Below are 17,495 nucleotides of genomic sequence, written 5' to 3'. Positions count from 1 at the left end.
ACAATGGGCAAGCGTCTGGATCTGACCAAGGCAGGACGAGATGGGAAACCCAACTCTGGCAGGAGGGGCACCTACCTGAAGCTCAGCAGCCGGCAAGCTGGCTGCTATACAGCCTTTAGAGCAAGGAGGGCATAGAGGCAGCAGGGGTTAAAAGCAACGGCAAAGGATTAAAGCCTGACCGACTGCATGGGCCCATTAAGTCACCGTTTGCTCATTGCTCTTGGCTTCCTTGCACAATTGTGGGGCAATGCAGACATATGCAGATCAGCATGTTGTAAAACTGTCCCTGGACTACATTGGTTCATTTGCAGGTGAGGAGGCAGAGATTGCATGTTTAAGTATTTCTCAATAAAAACAATTAAATGCACATTGAAAACTAGATTTCAGGGAGTTGAGTTCTACTCTTGCTTTCTTGCCTGACACATGAAAGGAATTGTTTCCAGGGTAAAATAGTTAACCTTGTCACCACAACTGCAATGATACACTCCAAGAACAGTTCTACTGTCACATCTACTGTTTGCTACAAATAGGACCTGGCAAACAAGGAACACTCATTTCACCATCTTGAGTTATTTGCTCGGTTTCTTTATTGAACTGTTGGGTTAACCAACTCAAACTTACTTCAACCTCCATATTACCCCTATGCCTGTCAACATTGTAGTTTGAAGTGAATTCAGGTGGTGATATCCCAAGGCATACTGCAGGATGGTAGGAATATTTTATTTAATGGAATTTATTGACCGACTGAACCCAAAGAGTACTCATTAATGGTTCATCATCCTGGGGAAAGTGACAAGTGGTGTGCCACATGGTTCTGTTCTGGGCCCATTGTTGTTCAACATCTTCATAAATGACTTGGATGAAGGAATTGAGGGGATGCTCATCAAATTTGCAGATGACACCAAATTGGGGCGGGGTTTTTTTCTAAGGCTGCAAAAGACAGAATCGGAATTCAAAATGGCCTTCACAGATTGGAAACTGGGCCCAAGCTAAAAATAATGAATTTCAATAGAGACAAATGTAAGATTCTGCACTTAGGCAGGAATAACCAGGTGCACAAATATAGCTTGGGGGACACCTGGCTTACTAGCAGGGGTCCGTTACATTTTATTTTTTTAATGACAGTACATGAAAAGGATCTAAGGGTCTTGGTGGACCACAAGCTGATCATGAGTCAACACTGTGATGCAGCAGCAAAAAAAGCTAATGCTATTCTAGGCTGCATCAACAGAAGTCTAGTGTCCAGATCAAGGGAAGTAATAGTCCCACTCTATTCTGCCTTGGTCAGACCACATCTGGAATGCTAGGCACCACAAATTAAGAAGGATGTGGATAAGCTAGAAGATGCAATGAGGAGGGCGAACGAGATGATCAAGGGTCTGGAAACCAAGCCTTATGAGGAATGGTTGAGGGAGTTTAGCCTGGAAAAGAGGAGACTGAAAGGAGATATGAGAGCCATCTTCAAGTATCTCAATGGCTCACATGGAAGAAGTAGCAAGCTTGTTTTCTCCTGCTCAGGAGGGTGGGAGTCAAACCAATGGCTTCAAGTTACAAGAAAAATGATTCCAACTGAACACCAGAAACAACTTTGTGACAGTAAGAGCTGTTCAGCAGTGGAACAGATTCCCATGAGAGGTGAGAGCTGGACTCTCCTTACTTCTAGGCTTTTCGGCTGAGGTTGGATGGCCCTCTGTCATGAATGCTTCCGCTGAGACTTCTGCGTTGCAGAATCTATGATTCTTTAAATTTATATCCCACCCTCTTCTGGAGTCCAGGGCAGCATGTAATAAAAAAATCTTGTGCAACAATATTCAGTAGATTGATATTCCAAAATGGAGAGGTTTTTTTGATTCTACAGTTTCTGAAACAAGGCTCCCACCTTTCCCCCTTTAGTCATAGTTGCCAAGTTTTCCCTTTTCTCGCGAGGAAGCCTATTCAGCATAATGGAATTTCCCTTAAAAAAAGGGATAACTTGGCAGCTATGCCTTTAGTACCTTAAAACATATCTGGTTAGTTGGACTCTGCTCCCCCCGCCATGCCCACCTAGCACACCAAATATGAAGGTAGAAGAATTACAAGGCAACACTCTGGAAGAAACAGCAAATACAACAAAGCTTCTTCCTCTTTTTCTGGTGGAATCCATCATTTTAGCCATTAATTGACAGAAACCTGACTTTGGTGCTTGGGATACCGAATTCTGAGCCATTTGCTGAATTCTTTTCTTCTCTACAGTACGCACAACTCTAAATTAACTCCTGCTGAAAATAAGAGGGAGGCAGCATCCTAGGCTGGAATCTGATGCCAAAATTATTTGACCCAAGAGAGCACTTTGAGAAAGGAAGGAGAAGGACTGCCATTAGGCTTGGACTCTTGACTGAAATCTCAACCTTTTACAGAGCAGAGCCAGCCTTCTCAGCGGTAGAATAAATGCTCAGTCCTTGGTATCTTCAGCCGGAACTATCTTAGGTAACAGGGCTGACAAAGTCCAGGGCTGGAGGAAAGAGGTCTAGATCAAAGTATCACCCCAACAGCCCCCCTCTCAGCTCCACTCTTATTCCTCCTCTATGCAGGGTGCGGTCCAGAGCCTCAGAGGCTGAGCTCCCCCATCCACCCTTTTGAGAGAACAGAGCTAGGACAATACAACCCTTTCAAGTGCTGGCCTGCTGGAGCTGCAGTCAGTGTTAAAAAGTTATTTAAAATGACCCCATTGCCGGGAAAGGTTGGCTTCAGGGAAGTCTGCTGTTATTAGTTTGCCGTCCGGAGAATCCCAAGCTTGAGAACAGATGAGAAGCAGCTGCCACAAAACCCAACATTTGTTTGGAGAGCACAAAGGTATCTTTTTTCTGTTCCTTCCACAGCTCTGCAGCTTGGCTCGCTCTGCTTGCCCTCAGTCTGCCTGGTTCCTCTCTAAACCCAGAATGGAGGGAAAAAACGGAAGGGGAAGAAAGTGGAAGAGAGGAATGCTGAGATGGTGCATGAATCTGTTCCAGCTGACCTTGCCATTGCTCCATGGAATGAATTTTCACTTCCCTCAGAATCCCCAGATTCCATTGCTTTCCTTTTTCTAAACAAAAACAAAGTTTCTGTCCCTTGTGGGGCTATAGAAAAGTCTATTAATATGAAGCCAGTGCCCACAAAAGTCAGAGACTGCAAGCCAGAAGGATCTTCCACATGGCTAAAAACACCTGAGCTGCAGAGCGATGTGCAAAAATTGAGGTGAATGTACAGTGGAACCTCGGGTTACGTACCATCCTCCTTATGAACGCTTTGGGTAAGGAGCTCCGCTAACCTGGAAGTAGATGCTCCTTGTTGCGAACTTTGTCCCAGGATACGAGCGGAAGGCAGCAGCGGGAGGCCCCATTAGCGAAAGTGCGCCTCATATTAAGAACGGTTTTGGGTTAAGAACGGACCTCCAGAACGAATTAAGTTCGTAACCGGAGGTACCACTGTACAATATCATTTATACAAGTCGCTCACCACAAAAATAACACCTAAGGGCGATGCTTAATACGTCCTTTTCCAGCTACCATTACACCAACATCCCAGAACAGAACAGGCTTGAAAAGCAACAACTCATGTGTCCCTTTATGTGGAACCCCTTCAATTCAAATTGTTTAATCAAACTTTATTTCATTAAACCGCCAATAAAATGGATTAATGCCTGGCTTACAGCTCTAATTTTAAGATCAGGGTGAAGGCACGGGCACACAACCCTTAGTTCCTTATCTAGTATAGAAGTTGAAACAGTGACCTCGGATCATGAGGCTGGTTTGGATGAATAAGCAATGAGAAATACACAACAGAGTTGAAAGTACTGAACACACAGAGGCTGCATTCAGAATCAAGGTAAATAATGGCTCATCGTGATATTGGGAACAAGCCACAGCCTCACTTGGCATGCAACACTAAGCCAAATCATGGTTTATTGAGAACACACAAGTGTACAGGCTCACAAAGAGGAGATTGTGACTCTTTTGGCCCTTCTGCAGTCCTGTTGCTGCTGCTGCGAGTTAAGCAATGGTTTGGATTTGCATGTCATTGAAACCCAGGCTTGTGGTTTCCCTCTTCTAGGCAAGCCATTAGCTGTAAACCCAAAACAAACCTTGGTCACAGTTTGTGTTTTGCCTGGAGTGGCCCCAAGCCATGAGCACAGACAACATGCTAAGCCAAACCATGGATTAGCTCACTGGAGCACAGCAGCGTGGCTGGAGGAGGAAAGCAGCAGTGTTTTCCTCTCTTAGTATCTGTCTGTTCATGCTAAAAGCCATGGTTTGGCTTAGGGTTACATGTGAACCAGATGACACTGAGCCCTGGACTCACACGTGCCCCTTCCCATTTCAAGATGAAAAGGAACATAAAGGTAAAGGTAAAGGGACCGCTGACCATTAGGTCCAGTCGTGACCGACTCTGGGGTTGCGCGCTCATCTCGCATTATTGGCCGAGGGAGCCGGCGTACAGCTTCCAGGTCATGTGGCCAGCATGACAAAGCCGCTTCTGGCAAACCAGAGCAGCACATGGAAACGCCGTTTACCTTCCCGCTGTAGCGGTTCCTATTTATCTACTTGCATTTTGACGTGCTTTCAAACTGCTAGGTTGGCAGGAGCTGGGACCAAGCAACGGGAGCTCACCCCGTCACATGGATTCGAAACGCCGACCTTTTGATCAGCAAGCCCTAGGCTCAGTGGTTTAACCCACAGCGCCACCTGGGTCCCATTAAAAAAGGAACATACTGGAGCCCAATATTCTTGGTATACATTACAAAGCATTGCCTGCTCTCTGGTTTCTGCCAAATTGGAAGGCTTCACCACTCAAATTTCACACCCACTGAGACTAAGAAGGATGCTGCTAGTCAAATGCCTCCTAATCTCTCTCTCTCTCTCTCTCTCTCTCTCTCTCTCTCTCTCTCTCTCTCTCTGTGTGTGTGTGTGTGTGTGTAATATATTAAGCAGTTTTAGCCTTTTGAATTCCCAAAGAGACCTGCTGTCCTCAAACAGCTGTCAACGGCATCCAATTCCTGATGTCCCCCTCCGCCCCCGCAGACAATGTCTGGGGAAGAGCATCCCTCCCAGAAGGACATGAATTATGTGCCCAGTGTTCCCAAGTAAGATTTGAGGGCCTCCTATTGCAAACATAAACATTTGACACCATTTGAGCATTTAGCAATGCCTGGATGCTTTTTTGATTTGCAGACATCAGCTTCAAGGAGCACAGGTGGGGTCACCATGTCTCAAAAGTCAATGAAGCTTCCCTTCCCAGCATTGTTCTGTACGAAACTGCCATGATCAATGCCTTTTCTCCCTGTGATAGACAGCCGTTCTCTCCCAGCACCAGCTGATGAGAGAAGGAAGTCAGAGGGCAAAGGCAGGCCACTGGCCTTTGAGAACCCAGAGTGCAGGCTGGTCAAGAGGCACAGTGGGAACGCAGAGAGAATGCCGCAGAGAGAATGCCGTCACAGGCTAATGCCCCTATCCAGCTCCACCAGCCCCTCCCGCAGAAGGGAGACAACGCCATCTAAGCCAGAGGGTGCAGCCTCAAGGTGCCTTAAATGGATTAGTGGTTCCAAAACATCTCTCCTCAAGGGACTACTTCATAGTGTTGCTTGAAGACCAGTGAGATATGGTTGGAAGAGAGGCAAACAGTGTAGAAATAAAATTAATTGTCGTCCCAGCTACCCCTGCCACATTGTCCTCAGAAGCCAGCAGCTACTCAGCATCTTTTCTCTGCAGCTCCACAAATGAAGCTTCCCCCTATTTCTTTGGGTGCTGACCATTCGCAAAGAAAGGGTCATCGGAGTCCCTGGGCTGGCAGTGGAGCCTCAGCCTGCTCTTCCGGTTGCCTACTTTCTCTTTGCAAGGTACCAATCCTACACTGGAACTAAGCCAGGCAGGCCTAGAGAGCTCCAAAGAGCTGACTGGACCAACTGCAAGCACACCAACAGGCCCCTTCCCCTCCCCAAACCCCTCGGTTCCTTCAAGACAGGTCAGACCCAGGAGCAATGCTGTGACTGTTTCACTTGGGCACGCTAATTTAGGGGAATCCCCTTTGATCGCTGGGCTTCGTCAGGCTCCAAGGGCTCTTTGCAACTTAGCACAGCAGCCAGGTGCAGCTCTGATCAGAGCTGCGCACAGTCTACTTATTGGTGGCCAGAGACGCCAGCCCCCTCCCCACAGATCCTCTTCTGGCGGCTCTTGAACAAACCTGCCCCCCCTCACCCCCTTCCCCATTTCTAGCAATTGTTTAATAAGCCAGATGATCTCTCTGGGCTTTTGTGCCTGCCCCTATTGTGCAGAAAGACTCAAGAGACGCCTCAGGCTGATCCAGGCCTCTGAGAAAAGCTTTTGTCCTTAACAGAGCCTATGGTAATCACCAGGCAGTTCGCAACTAGGAAATTACCATAACACTGGGCAGAAAGCAGGACTCTTCTCTCATTCCCATAGATTTTGGGGGGCTGGCAGGAAGGGGGGAACTGGTGGGAGATAGGAAGAGTAGACTAGTAGTATTTTCTACTTTTTAAATAATCTGTGCCTGCTTTCCTATTAAATGCTATCAAGATTATACATACAGTATATGACCAACAGGAATGTAAGAAGGCATCATTTCCCTCTCTGTTCTGTATTCGCTACACACATCCCTTGGAATTCACCAGCATCACTAATGACCCGGCATGTCCCACTGCTGGAATTCGTGCAATAATAATGTCAGCTGCCGGATGGTCTCGGTGGGACCTTCTTCCCATATTACATCCTTGTTACATTGCCATTGCCTACTTTGTTTGCCTCTGGGCAGAATGCACACCACCCCCTAGAGCAGAGGCTTTCAAGCTTTTGGGGTCCACGGTTCCCCTGACCAATGTCCCCCCTTGCCTGCAGAGCCGGCAGCCCCTCACCCCTTTTCAAACACCCTCCCTTGCGGAGTGTTCCCTCATCCTCCTCTCCTCTCCCCTCTCCTTGGGACTCCTCTGGGCAGCTGCAGCTGCTACCACTGGTCTCTGAGCTGCCTCTCTGCCCCCCCCCCCAAAGAGAGGTGCCTCCTCACACTGCCTCACAAGGGCCTGGGAAGCACCCATGGTGGATTTGATTTAAATTACCGGTACTAGTCAATAAGACTTGATTTAAATCGTTGTTTTTACAGAAAATCTCATTCTTGCTGGTATAATCTTAATATTTACAACCAGATGAAGGTTTCATTTTTGGAATGATAAATTTTCAGAGTAGTTTTTACAGTTATACCAAAAATTACTGATTTGGTTATACTATTAGAAATACTGTTGTCTTTGTCCATGGAGTTTTCTTGGCAGGGATACTGGAGTGGCTTGCCAGTTACTTCTCCAGGTGGATCACGTTTAGTCAAAACTCTCCACTATGACCTGTCCATCTTGGGTGGCCCTGCATGGCATAGCTCATAGCTTCTCTGAGTTATTCAAGCCCCTTCGCCACGACAAGGCATTGATCCATGAAGGGACATCACCTTGCCTACAAAGGTCCGTATAGTTAAAGCTATGGTTTTCCCAGTAGTGATGTATGGAAGTGAGAGCTGGACCATAAAGAAGGCTGATCGCTGAAGAATTGATGCTTTTGAAATATGGTGCTGGAGGAGACTCTTGAGAGTCCCATGGACTGCAAGAAGATCAAACCTATCCATTCTGAAGGAAATCAGCCCTGAGTGCTCACTGGAAGCACAGATCGTGAAGCTGAGGCTCCAATACTTTGGCCACCTCATGAGAAGAGAAGACTCCATGGAAAAGACCCTGATGTTGGGAAAGATTAAGGGCACTAGGAGAAGGGGACAACAGAGGACGAGATGGTTGGACAGTGTTCTTGAAGCTACAAACATGAGTTTGACCAAATTGCGGGAGGCAGTGCAAGACAGGAGTGCCTGGCGTGCTCTGGTCCATGGGGTCACGAAGAGTCGGACACGACTAAACAACAACAAATTAGAAATACATTGATACCTCTCTGGTTGCAAACGGGATCCGTTCCGGAGGCCCGTTCGCAATGTGAAAAGCCCACAACCTGAAGCGCTGTATTTGTGCAGGTGCATGGCGCAATTTGGTACTTGTGTGCATGCATGAAGCGCAATTTAGCGCTACTGCGCATGCACGAGGGGCAAAACCCAGAAGTAACCCTTTCCGATACTTCCGGGTCGCCGTGGGACACAACCTGAAAAAAACAAATGTAACATGAGGTATGGCTGTACATTGACACATAATTACAAAATTATTGTGAGGTTTAATAAGTTAAATGTTTATATTTGGACAACTTTTCTGCTGTAGTTTATTGGAAGGAAAATAATAATCATTTCCTTAATAACAATTTAATAATTTATTTAACTAAAACAATAACATTATAGAATATGTATCCATGTTTGTTAACTGATGTGGCTAAACAATTAAAAAACAACAACAACCACCTTTTAGACTGAGTTTTAGCACACATGAAAATCTTATAACAAATTCTTATTTCCCGATGAATAGCCTTTGGACTATAATGTAACTTAAATAGAAAACTATCTTTAGAAAGATTTTTCCTCCAAAAGCATTTGATTTTAAGAATCTGATATAAATTTAAAAATATGATTTTTTTAAAAAAATTAAATCATTGGTTTTTATCCACCCTGGAAGCACCCCCCCCCCCGGCCAGTCCCAGAAGCACCATTTGCCTGGGGAGCTTGTAGGGCATCAGAGGGAGGGAGGGAGGGAGGGAGGGAGGGAGGGAGGGAGGGAGGGAGGGAGGGAAAGAGGGACAGGGGTCAGGGTTGCCCACAGCACCCCTGACCATGATTCAAGGCACCCCAGGGTCTTGGAGAAAATGGACAAGGTGTACAAGGATTGTTGTGACTTCTGCTCCTCTCACTGCTTGCTTGCTGGAGGACAGGTAGGTAGGAGCAGCAGCAAGGCCAGGAGGCTCCAGGCTCATGGGCCTCAGTAGGTGCCTAAAAAAATGCCAAGCAGGTCCTGGGGAGGGGAATAAGCAGCAACATGCAGCAGGGCCAGGAGTTGGCAGCTGGGCTCCTGCACATAGCTGCCAAGTCTCCCGTTTTCTCCGGGAAAACCCCTTTTTAAAAGCCGTTTCCCGCTGTCACCCTGAATGCGGAAATATCCCGTAATTCCCCCGGAATTGCACCGTGCAAACATTTTTATTTTTTTTGCAAACAGAGCCAGGAAGTGCATGTGCTTTACTTTTTCCTATCTCTATGGACACACGCCTGTTCCCGGTACAAAGACTTGCTTTGCGAGCAGAGCCAGGAAGTGTGCACACGGGGATCACTCTTTACCTTTTTCTCTATGCTGCTAGCCTGGGCTCTTCATCCACTGGCAGATCCAAGCCTGCTTCCTAGACCTCTCCGAGCTGTTGGGCATGTGGCATGTGGGCGCAGGTGGGAAAGGCTCTTTGAGGGGGTCTCTGCTGGCACCTCCCTTAGCGGGTCTCTCTCTTTGGCTCCCCTTCCCCCCTTTAGAGTCTCCCGTGTACTCTGTGTGCATCAGTGCCAGGATCCTTACCCCACCCTAGTGCATCCATTGATTGCAATTAAGCTGACTCTATTTTGCAATACTAGAAAGATCAAAGAAAAGAAAGAGCGAGCTTGCTAGTAAAAATGATCCCAAGCTCTCTCAGTCCTAATTAAAAGTTATTTGTCTAATGGGCATTTGGATAGCTAGTTAAAATACACGTCTCTCATGTATGGTCAGGGAAAGACCCCCTCCCCATTTTTGTGTGTTACTGTTAACAGACTGAAGAAAGAAAGTGCTGGGGGTTGGGGGGGGGGAGTGGGAGAAATGGCTGAAGCACTTGGTTGAGACCATAGCTGCCAAGTCCCAGTTTAAAAAAGTATGCATGGTCTTCTGTAATCCGTGATGTCCTGCTAAAATAGGGACACTTGGAGGATCTGATATATGCTGCGAAGACAGATTAAAATAATTCATTCAGCAATCCTTATCTTCCTTCAGCACACCTTTAACTCCTTTATCACTCCCTACCTATACTACTCCTTCTCCTACTACTAATACATTTAAAGATTTTGTTGGCGGTGATTGTCTTTATGTTTTTAGCAATATGCTCCTAAAATTTTATGTAATTTTACCATCCCTTATCGTCTGCTTGCATTTTTTTTTGCCAAATTCCTGTTCCTTTCTGTTCTCGCATGGAGAAAACTTCCATTTTTAGGAAACCTTATTGCCTCTAATACCTTCATTTACTCTACAGTACTTATATACTGGCATATTCTTGGCCTTTGTGGTACCTTTTCTGATCTGCAGTATGCATGCCAGTTCTAATTTTGTGTTTTTAAACAACTCCCAAGCATTTCAGAGAGATTTGACCCCCTTGGCTTAACCTATTAACTTCCTTTTTATCAATCCCTTCATTCTGGGGTGGTTTCCTTTTTTGAAGTCAAATGTGACCATGTTGATTTTTCTTAGCAATTTGCATGTATATTTAACATAATAGCTTTATGGCCACTGCTCTCAACTGGTTCAACAACACTTACATCTCATTATATAAATGCTGTCCTCCAAGACCAAGCACACCAGTTTGCCTATTTTGGCTCAGTAAAGAAAGTTCAGAACACTCCTTCCACAGCACCCTGCCTTTTGCCACCCAAAATATTTATCTCCTAGCTAGATTCACATTCAAACTGGAGCCTGGCTGATGAAAATGTTATATTGAAGGAATGACTTGTTAGAAGGAAGCCTTGCAATAGTGGTGGTGGGAGGGTGGGCAAGATTCCATAGTCCTGATACATGCATTTTAGAATTGGGTGCACACAAATGATTGTTGTGGACCCACACTACCATTAGTTTGTCCTTATTTGAAATGATTATTAGTATTTTTTTTTAGCATGGTCTACCATGTCCTAAGATGGTGTGGGATTCACTGCAGCTTGTGCTTTTCCCGCATTATTCAGATAATGTTGGGAAGATCTGGGCCACATGGGCAGAGCTCATAATAAAAACAAGTGTGGTATAGTGGTTGGAGGGCTAATCTAGAACCTTGGAAACTAGAGTTCAAATCCCCAATCAGCCATGAAGCTCACTGGGCGACCTTGGGCCAGTCATTCAGCTTAACCTACCTCATAGGGTTATTGTTTTGTTTTGTTTTTAAAGTAGCAGGTGTTGAGGAAAGGTCTGTATCTGAGAGCATGGAGAACTGTTTCCAGTTAGGGTAAACAGATATTATATTAGATTTGGGATGTCAGAGAATACCAGATTTTGCTTCAAAACCAGTCCATCAGACCAGTGCAAACAGGCCACAGACCTGCAGTTTAGTTCTTTAGATCTAAAACTCTTTCTGAGGGTTGGTTCAACCATTGTACTTAGGAGGTCAACTGAGGACTTGCTCTCTTTGATTGATTGATTGATTGATTGATTGCTTTAACGGTGCAAAGCTGCTTGGAGCAGCTTTAAGGCATCGTGCCTTAAGTAAAAACACTTTGAAAATTCTGCAAGAAGTGTGTAACTGTTACATAGCTGCCAAGTCTCCTGTTTTCCCTGGGAAACCCCCATTTTTAAAGCCGTTTCCCGCTGTCATCCAGCTGATAATCATAATTTCTATGGTGTTTATTTCATGAAGCTCAGAATCCCAAAGTTGAATCAACTACAAGACATACACAAAATATAAGATATGTAAAGAACAAATATAAGATATGTAAAGAAGGCTGATCGCCAAAGAATTGATGCTTTTGAATTATGGTGCTGGAGGAGACTCTTGAGAGTCCCATGGACTGCAAAAAGATCAAACCTATCCATTCTGAAGGAAATCAGCCCTGAGTGCTCACTGGAAGGACAGATCCTGAAGCTGAGGCTCCAATACTTTGGTCACCTCATGAGAAGAGAAGACCCCCTGGAAAAGACCCTGATGTTGGGAAAGATAGAGGGCACAAGGAGAAGGGGATGACAGAGGACGAGATGGTTGGACAGTGTTCTCGAAGCTACGAACATGAGTTTGACCAAACTGCAGGAGGCAGTGGAAGACAGGAGTGCCTGGTGTGCCATGGTCCATGGGGTCACGAAGAGTCGGACACGATTAAACAACAAGAACAAACTAATAGAAATGTGGACAGGAGCTGAAATAATTTAGATAAATCCTTCAGGTCAACAAAATAGGCCAGAGTTTTCCAAACTTGGGTATCCAGATGCTTTTGAACTACAATTCCCATCATCCCTGACCACTGGTCCTGCTAGCTAGGGAGGATGGGAATTGTAGTCCAAAAACAGATAGAGGCCAAAGTTCAAAATACACTGGCACTAGGCACACACCATTCATTTAAATGACACTCCCCTCCCCAAAAGAATCCTGGAAAGTCGTTACCAATAACAAACTGCAATTTTCCCAGGATTATTTTATGGTGGGCTTTGACTTCCTTTTTTCTGTGATCATCATAATGGTTTCCAATCTTGTTATAACCATTGCTGTGTTAATGTAGGCCAGGCACCCCCAAACTTCGGCCCTCCAGGTGTTTTGGCCTACAATTCCCATCATCCCTGACCACTGGTCCTGTTAACTAGGGATCATGGGAGTTGTAGGCCAAAACATCTGGAGGGCCGCAGTTTGGGCATGCCTGATGTAGGTGAACACTCTGAATACTTGAAATGCGCAAAATAGATCCAAGTCGACAACTCAGATTTCAGTTTTGCACTCTGAAAGCAGAATGGGGAACATAAAATATCAATTCAGACCATTTGTGCATCTAGCTCAGTCCAGTGATTGGCAACAGCTAACATAAGAGTAGAAGAAGGTCCCTGCTGTAACAAAGCGAAGTCCTAGCTAGCAGAGATGAGCAAGTGCTCCCCCCCCACCTTTGATTCAGTCCCTGATTTAGTCCAGATCAATTCAGACCCAATTCAACTTAAGACTACGAATCCAAAATGAAAACTGAAAATACAAATCATTGTTAGTTCCATTCATATGCACTGGAAACCCAAAGAGTCATAACTGCAGCTCCCCATTTCCCCACCCTGGTGTGCTCCTTCTATGGGATTGTTTTCCACTTTTGCAACATTTTGGAGAAAGGTTGTCTGGCTTTCTTACAGAGTGTTCTGAGATGCAGACTGGTCTGAATCCAGGCCTGATTCAGATTCAGTCTGGAAACTCCATTTAGTTTGGAATTCAGCCAAATTGTTTGCACAGTCCTCCTGTCTAGTGTTCTGTTCTCATGGCAGGATGCTATAGGAAGCACACAAGGAGGGCAACTGCACTCTCCCAGGCCATCAGGCAAATGTATTTATCTGTCCTACCTGGAGATGCTGTCCTTGCCTGTAACACATGTGATGGCATTTCCCTCTTGCCACACTGTTAATGCTTTGCAATACAGAGACACTCAAACCTCTTTGCAGCATCTGGTGGCGCCACTGAAGAAACAGGATGCTCAGTTAGAGGGCCTTTTGGTTTGACCCAACCAGGACTCTTCTTGGGTCCACCCCTGCCCTTTGCTTCATATTAGGATGTTATGGGTCAGTGAAAGCACAAACCCGTTGTCCTCACTAAACCCAATGAAGAAGGAGAGGCCCAGTTTATCCATATAAACAAAGCTTACGAAAACTCACCCCGGGGCAAACAAGCAGGCTGCCGCATGCTCTTTGCGGCTGTATACACATACTTCAATGACAGAGAAATTGAAACAGAGATGATTGATGGAAGCCACAAAAACCCCATCCGCACTGCATCCCCCAAGGGATTTGGCGGAGGGAGTCTGTTAATACCCAGTGCCTGAGGATGAAATACAAGAGTCTCCGCCTGGGAACTTCTTGGAGCGCGCTGGGGCACACACAGCCGCCACAGAGCTGGATGAAGGGGGCAGATTCTTCCAGGAATGGTTACATAATGATTTTGAAACAAGCCTAAAAATTACAAGCATGATGTAACGTCCAAAAGCTCTGTGCTGCACTTGTGATGAATTTTACTGCAGCTTTGAAACTGAATTAAATCCAAGTTTAGTCTGGTTAAGGCCTGACCAGATGGCAAAACTCAACAGGTTCTTAGAGCTGTCATTAGCTTTCCAGGGATTTCGGCAGGAGGGAAGGGGGAGAAATTTCAGAAGAGGGGGAGGGAAATAAAAACACCACACACATCCAGCTCAAGCCCAAACCCAAGCCCAGGTGGGAAAAAGTGTGAGAGCAGAGAACTCATTGGCAAAAGAGAACCTGGTGTGTGTGTGTGTGTGTGTGTGTTGGGGGGGGATTGGAGAAGCACTAAGATTAACCTTTAGTCTTTCAGCATTTTTTTTTAACTTTTTTTGCATGCAAATGGCCCTGTGCCAGACTAGGCCATCTGAATGTTAAAAAACAAAACAAAAAAACCACCCTTCTGCATTCAGGGCCCTTACAAAACAGTGCAAACTGCTGTTATTTGCCAGGATTGCAATAATGCAGCCAACAAAGAGTTGCAGCCAACAATAAAGAACTGAATGGCTGAGATCAGCAGGTCCCCTTGCCGGTTGCCATGGGAACCCCACCAGGGCTTACTAAAGGTATTTCCTGAAGAAAAAGCACACACATGCCCAACAGCTCTGCTAATCCCAACAGGAAGCACTTACTGGGCCTCTGGGGGCAGGCCTCTTTCTAGGGGGGGGGGGGAGTCCCTTCCCAATTGGCCTTTCCTCAAGGCTAGCTATGGTCTGTTTGCTGGGAAAGGGCTGCAGAGTGCCTTACCCAAGTCCCTCCCCCCCACCCCCCACCCCGGCAAAAAAAAGCTCCTCTTACACAGAGACTCATGCACACAACCTCTGTTTCTAGTTATGGCAAGCAGTTTTCAGTGGCTGGAGGGCATCCTCCCCTCGGCTCTCCCTTACAACACCGCCTCCCGACATTATAACATGGACACGGTCTCTTTCAGGGGTCAGCAAACTTTTTCAGCAGGGGGCCAGTCCACTGTCCCTCAGACCTTGGGGGGGGGCGGACTATATTTTTTTGGGGGGATGAACAAATTCCTATGCCCCACAAATAACCCCAGAGATGCATTTTAAATAAAAGGACACATTCTACTCATGTAAAAACATGCTGATTCCCGGACTGTCCACGGGCTGGATTTAGAAGGCGACTGGGCCGCATCCAGCCTCCGGGCCTTAGTTTGGGAACCCCTGGTCTGGTTTATAAACTCCAGCCTCTGCCCAATATTAATGAAGGGAAGTCATTGGACACACGAGAGTGCGCAACAGGAGGAGATCAAGTGCAATCAAAAGTTCACAAGAGTTGGAGCAGGAGTGACAGACCAAACGATGTGGGAATGGATCCCTTATTGCCAGGGTGTGTGTGTGTGTGTGTGTGTGTGTGTGTGTGTGTGTGTTCAAGAACCTTTCAGGTTCTAATGAATAGAGGGTGCTCCCTGTCTATGTTAGACATCTTGCATTATTCCTAGGTTTCATCTGTTTTTAGGGCACTCACTTCTGCAAGCCAACTTCTTGTTTTATAAACAAGTGTCAAACTGTGTTCGGGGGACATCCAGTGGGTTTGGGGGCTTCCCTGGAAGCTTATCAGCCATTACTCCATGAGAAGTTTGGCAATGGCTTCCCTGAAAGCAGCTTGCCTACCGTGTGAAGCACTGGGGATGAGGAGTTTTGGATTTGGATTTGATATCCCACTTTATCACTACCCTAAGGAGTCTCAAAGCGCCTAACATTCTCCTTTCCCTTCCTCAAGGCACATGTTTCATGCAGAAGTGAGGCCACAACTGTTCCCTGTGTGAACCAAGGGTGTCCTTTAGCAACAGGCACAGCGCTTACCTGACGGCATTTGCTGCCACAAGATGTACAGTAGTGACGAATATTGTCTCAGATGGCATTAAAAAGGGATTAGACCAGGCGTAGGCAAACTTGGCCCTCCAGATGTTTTGGGACTACAACTCCCATCATCCCTAGCTAACAGGACGAGTGGTCAGGGATGATGGGAGTTGTAGTCCCAAAACATCTGGAGGACCAAGTTTGCCTGTGCCTGGATTAGACAGATTCAGGGAAGAGGAGAAATCTAAATGGCGATGTGCAACCCTCCAGTTTACAGGCATTTTAATGCACATTGCTCTTAATAGACATTTTGTATGCAGCCTTCCTTAATATACACTTTTTTGCAAGCTGCATTCCCTCAATATAATGCTTTTTTGCATGCTATTTTATTTTTTATTTTTAATACACATATTATGCACACTTTCCACTAATATATGGACTTCTAGACACCTTTTGGTTTGAAAAACTGCACAGCAATTCAAGGGATGGCCACATTTTTGTTTGAATTGTTTTAGGAAGTGAAAATGAGGTGGATTCACATTCAAATTGAAACAAAACTCAATCACTCCCCCTTCCCATCCCCTATCACAGTCCACAAAATGCAATGGTGCTGGTCTGGACCCTGCAAAGCCTGAATTACAACCCTTGCAGATGCCATTCCAGAGGAACTAAGTGCTTCCTTCTGTGTTACACCTGTCCAATGGCATAGGGAGCGTGCTAGGCAAAACACAACAGGCTGCAGGTCAGGGGTTTGGCTCTTTGAGAATCACAGTTTCGGGCTAAGGGAGTGGAGCCTGGGAGAGGCACACTAGAGCAGGGGTGGCCAACTAAGCCCGTGGGCCGGATGTGGCCCAATCGCCTTCTCAAACTGGCCCACGGACAGTCCGGTGAATCAGTGTGTTTTTACATGTGTGTTGTTACATGAGTAGAGTAAAGGTAAAGGGACCCCTGACCATTAGATCCAGTCGTGACCGACTCTGGGGTTGCGGCGCTCATCTCATGTTATTGGCTGAGGAAGCCGGTGGTACAGTCATGTGGCCAGCATGACAAAGCCGCTTCTGGTAAACCAGAGCAGCACACGGAAACACCGTTAACTTCCCGCCGGAGCAGTACCTATTGATCTACTTGCACTTTGACGTGCTTTCGAACTGCTAGGTTGGCAGGAGACATGAGTAGAATGTGTGCTTTTATTCAAAATGCATCTCTGGATTATTTGTGGGGCATAGGAATTCGTTCATCCCCCCCCAAAAAAATAGGCCAGCCCAACATATGGTCTGAGGGACAGTGGACTGTCCCACGGCTGGAAAAGGTTGCTGACCCCTGGACTAGAGGAAGAGACACATATGGCCTTGGTCCACCTCCACTCTTTGTTCGGGCAAGTTTCTGCCTTGACCTACTTGATAAAGATGGCTCAGAGAAGTGGAAGGTTTCCTGAAGGTAGAAAGCATTAAAAAACCCCACTGTTGTAAATAATTATGGGCTCGTGTACTTCATACCCACCAACTGCCTGGGCCGGGGGGGACATCCCATTTTTTCTTGCAAGAGGACAACAGCCCAAATGGCTGCTGGGATTTGGGGCTACACTTTTTCGGATGCATGAGTCTAGCACTGGAAGATGGTGTCCCAGTTTGGGGCTGCTTCATATTGGAAGATATGGTACTTAGGTGTGCATGAAACAAGCACAGTCTTTGCTGTACCTGTGCAATAGATCTAAATACTTAACCACAATAGAGATCTAAATACTTAACCACAATACTCTTAACACAGTAGTCCACTCTACACAC

At 46.0% G+C, this 17,495-nt stretch overlaps 1 protein-coding gene across 10 annotated transcripts in view; it reads right to left on the bottom strand.

The window, feature by feature from the left end:
- The window catches only part of FGFR1 (fibroblast growth factor receptor 1), a 100,141-nt gene that overhangs the window by 55,586 nt on the left and 27,060 nt on the right, over window positions 1-17,495 (bottom strand). The gene's annotated exons all lie outside the window — the stretch shown is intronic.

This window comes from Zootoca vivipara, chromosome 14, assembly GCF_965207765.1.
Source record: "Zootoca vivipara chromosome 14, rZooViv2.hap1.1, whole genome shotgun sequence".
NCBI lineage: Eukaryota > Metazoa > Chordata > Lepidosauria > Squamata > Lacertidae > Zootoca > Zootoca vivipara.
This window is presented reverse-complemented; position numbering and strand designations above follow the sequence as displayed.